Source organism: Sesamum indicum, linkage group LG8, assembly GCF_026168435.1.
Source record: "Sesamum indicum cultivar Baizhima isolate 11 linkage group LG8, ASM2616843v1, whole genome shotgun sequence".
Lineage (NCBI taxonomy): Eukaryota > Viridiplantae > Streptophyta > Magnoliopsida > Lamiales > Pedaliaceae > Sesamum > Sesamum indicum.
The window spans coordinates 17094800-17099730 of record NC_142664.1 but is presented as its reverse complement, the minus strand read 5'-3'; positions in this window follow the sequence as shown (position 1 = coordinate 17099730).

Below are 4931 nucleotides of genomic sequence, written 5' to 3'. Positions count from 1 at the left end.
TCTCTTAAGTGATACCTCTGCCACCTCTCTTCCTCATGATTTTCCATTCCAATTTCCTCAAATTCATCAAGATGTGCTCTCTAACCTCTGTCAGCCACCCTCCCATGATGATATCAAAGAGGTTGTCTTTTCTATTAATAAAGACAGTGTAGCCGGGCCTGATGGATTCTCTTCAGCATTCTTTCAAGCGTGCTGGAATACTATCGCAGAGGATGTCCATGTAGCTGTCATGGATTTTTTTAGGGGCACCCCAATGCCCAGAAGCTTCTCTGCCACATCTATCATTCTTATCCCTAAGAATGAATCACCCCAATCCTGGTCTGAGTTCAGACCTATCTCCCTCTGCAATGTTACCAATAAGATCTTGTCCAAGCTTCTCTACACTAAAATCTCCCAAGCTCTTCCTGACCTTATTTCCCCATCTCAGAGTGGCTTTGTACCTGGTAGGCTCATTGCCGACAATATCCTTCTAGCCTAAGAAATGACACATCATCTTGACATGAGTCATAGCAAAGGGAATCTTATTTTAAAATTGGATATGCCTAAGGCTTATGACAGGGTGAATTGGAAATTTCTCTATATGATTCTTGAGAAGATGGGTTTCCCTACCAGATTTATTGTCCTCATCAAGAACGCTATTGAACATTGCTGGTTTACCATTCTGGTTAATGGAGAACCATCTGGTTTCTTCAAATCATCTCAAGGACTTAGACAATGTGATCCAATCTCCCCTGCTTTATTCATCCTTGCTGCAGAGGCTCTTTCCAGAGGGCTTAATCACCTTTTCTCTCAGAATCCTGATACGTTCTATTAGACGAGCTGTAAAACTAGAGTGTCTCACCTGGCATATGCGGATGACATCATTATTTTCACCAGATGTGAAGAACACTCTCTGACTAAACTGATGCAATTCCTGGAGCTTTATGAGGACCAATCTGGCCAAAAAATCAATCATTCCAAGAGCTTCTTTATCCCTGGTAAGAAGGCCAATAACATTGCCCACAGAATCAAATGCATTACTGGCTTCAACCTCAAGTGTCTTCCTATCACCTATCTTGGAGCTCCATAAGAAGAAAATTCTTTTTGAACCCCTTATTGACAAAATCAGAAACAGGATCAATGGATGGGAGCATATCTATCTTTCACAAGGGGGCAGACTTCAACTTATTAAAAGTGTCCGGTCCTCTATGCCTGTTTATCTTCTTCAAGTTTTAAGCCCTCCTATTGGCACTCTGCAGAAAATCGAACAACTGTTTGCCAAATTTTTTTGGGGAACCACAGGAAAATCGAACAACTGTCCTCTACTGACCACAGGAAAATTCATTGGACTAAATGGGCTTTCATATGCTATCCTTGTGAAGAAGGGGGCTTGGGTATCAGAAACATTAGGGATACCGTCACAGCCTTTTCCCATAAACTTTGGTGGCGGTTGAGACAGAACAATTCTCTATGGGCCAGCTTCACTATCAGTAGATATTGTAAAAAGTCTACTCCTGCCTCTACTAAAGCTAAACCGAAGGACTCTAATATGTGGAGAAGAATTTGTAGCATTAAATCTATCTCTCAGGAGAACATTTTTTGGAGCCTGGGAGCTGGTAATGTATCTTTCTGGTATGATTGTTGGCTCCCTGCTGGCACCCTTCAATCCCTTATACAACCCAACAGAGCATCCAATGCCCTGGTCAATAACTTCTGGAACAACCACACATGGGATATTAGTAAATTGAAGGAGGTTGTTCCTCAGCATATCATAGAGCTTACTTTGCAAATCCCCATTAATCCTCAGCACCAAGATTTTATGCATTGGAAACCATCCCCCCATGGTTTCTTCTCTACCAAATCAGCTCAGGAGATTACTAGAGACCACAAACCTTCCCTTTCCATCTTCAAAAATCTCTGGTCTCCCCTTGTCAGGCCTACTATTTCTATCTTCACTTGGAAAGTCCTCCATAACTGGATACTAGTCGACAGTAGACTCAAACAAAAGGGCATCTCTCTAGCCTCTAGATGCGTTTGCTGCTTGAAGGAGGAGGAGACTATCCCTCACCTTTTCCTTCATAACAAGGTCTCCCTTGAAGTCTGGAGCTTCTTTGCCTCCAAATTTCAACTCAATATTCCAATCACGGACAACTTTTTCATGATCCTTCAAGCCTGGAGAAGTAATATTTCTAATCAGCTTCACATCAGAGATATTCTTCCCCCGCTGATCATGTGGAACACTTGGACTTGTAGGAATGCTGCCATATTTGAGGGGGCTCCTTTCAAACCTAATCGTATTATCTCTCAAACCCTCAATTATCTTCATCTTCTTGGTAAAACCAACCTCATGAGAGCTATACACTGGAAAGGGGACAGATCTGTTGCCTCTCTTTTTAAAATTTCGCTTCCCCCTCAGAAGACTTCTTCTAAAATCTCTATTGTTAAGTGGATTAAGCCAGATAGGGGATGGTTCAAATTGAACACGGATGGGGCCTCAAAAGGAAATCCAGGCATTGCAGGAGCAGGCGGCATCATCAGAAATCATCTAGGTCAGACCGTCGTTGCATTCCAAGAACATCTTGGCCTCATGTCCAACACAGCAGCAGAACTTAATGCTGTATATAGAGGCGTTAAATTGTGCATTGATAACAACATTAGGAAAATTTGGGTGGAACCAGATGCTAACATCGCCATCAAGCTTATTTCCTCTTCCCCCAAAGGGCCATGGCACCTTCAGAACTTGCTGCAACAAATTAGAGAGCTTCTATCCCAAACTGAGTTCAAGATATCACACATCTTTAGAGAGGGTAACCAAGTGGCCGATTATTTTGCTAACCAAGCCTGTTTCAGCCAACAACTCACCATTTTATCTCCTGACAATATCACTGGTATTCCTAAAGGTTTGATTAGACTGGACGCCTGCTCCTTGCCTGCTATTAGAATTAGAAGTACTAATACTTTTAATTTCAGTTAAAATATCTTTTCATGTAATTAGGGGTACTTCGTTACTGACTAGTTCTTCGCTGATTCATGTTGTCCTATCTGAGCTTTTATGTGTTGTTTTTGTGATTGTCCCTATATGGATTCCTTCGAGGTTACTCTCCCATATGGTTGACGTTGGGACCAATTTTTTCCTCTCCTTTATCTAGTTGTTAGTTGCTATATCTTTCGCAGGTCTTATGAACTCCTCTCACAGGTACAAAGGCTGACAGCCATACAGACATGATCCCCACGTTAATACTTATGTTCATTATTTATCCTTTGGGAACATTACACACACTCTGGCTTGGCCTTTTTGTACAGATTTATTTGCAGGTGCTATGCGATCCACGACGTGGTGGGATAACAAAAACCTTTTTGACTCGCCATAATTTTTATACGACACCTGTTCAGGTCTTTTGCTGTAAGGGAGTAGTACTCCTTGTTTTTTGTTGCTCTATTTGTAAGGGAGTAGTACTCCTTGTTTATAGCTTTACTAGAAATTTTAGGGAGGTAGCCCTCCCCGTTGTAACTATTTTGGGCGTTTTGATATAGAAGGACTGGGGACTCCGAAAAGCTTCCCCCACCTCTAGGTGGTTTTGGTTAAAAAAAAAAAGGCTACCCAACGGTTCAAGCGGCACATGATTTGGACGTCTGTTGAGGGAGATGCGAAAAAAGTGCGCTCCTCGCCATTTTAGTGTCTACTCTTGAAACAAGGAAAAATATTTTTATGCTTATTATAAGGGGGACATATAGTGGTGTGCTCCAGCCAGCGCTCCCCGTGCACGATGGCAGCGCGGTAAGCAATATCGACACTAAATAAGCATCTCTTGGGGATATGTTGGGGGTCTTCAAGTGCCGGCTCTAGGCATCTCAAATGAGTGTTTAGAGTCTCTAAAAGGCATGGGAACCGAACTGACAGCATAGGGCCAGGATGGCCTACATTGGGCGCAAAAGCGGCCGAGAGGTTCCGTGTGACGTGCAAAGTTGCTCCGCGGGCTGTGAGATATCAGGGGCAACACTCTCGTTCGAGCACTCCAAGACCTCGTGATCCGACTCAGAGCACGTGCTATCGAGTTCTAGCTGTTCATGGGGGTCCGTTGGCTAAGATGACCGGTCGTGGGGCGACGCCGCACTGTGGGCAAATTGTGAAGCCACGCTGAAAAACAAGAAGGCATGTCGGGAATGCCGTGCGGGATCAAGGTAAGATGTCGGCATATTGAATGGGCCTCGGACTTAAGATGCGGTACTACTCGAGCGAGGCATAGAAGATGGCCACGATGAAAGCGTAAGCCGAGGATGCTCCGAGTGAGTGTTGGGCATGAGACGGGCGTTGCGGGCGCATATGGAGCACCATGATACCGAGGCGGAACGAGGATGGTCCTTGCTATCGAGGAATGCATTGGCGGGTTCCGAGATTGTGGGCGAGATGCATGATGACCGACTAGCTAGTCGGGGTCGGACGCTAAGGCGTGCGTGCCGAGAGCATAGGCGAACATGGGCATTTTAGATAGGTGAGCACAAGGGCATGCGGTACCGAGCAGCGATGAGTTCAGATATCGTGCTAGCGAGCTTCAATGTCAAAGACACACGACGAGCAGTTGGTAAACTCTGAGATGTGCAAAGGCTAGTCGAAAGTTGGGTATAACTTGAGACGTCGCACGGGCGAAAAATACATTCCGCTGTGAGACAAAGGAGTCCGCCCGTGACAGTTGGTATTAGAGCCCAGTTATTCCCGGGCTCCCAAAGGAGAGTTGTGCCTAGTTGAAGATCTGGATTGGCACATGCGCTCTACGCCAGGTAGAGGCGAGTGGGTTGAGACCGTTAGTTGAGACAAGATCAGACTGGATTACGACATAATTGTGTTGACTTTGTGGTCTTGGGCTTTAAAATGCTTTAGCAAGTCGATTGTGAGACGGTTGGTTTCGGGAAATGTTTGCCACAGAGATTATGTTGGGTAGAGTCCTTTTGAG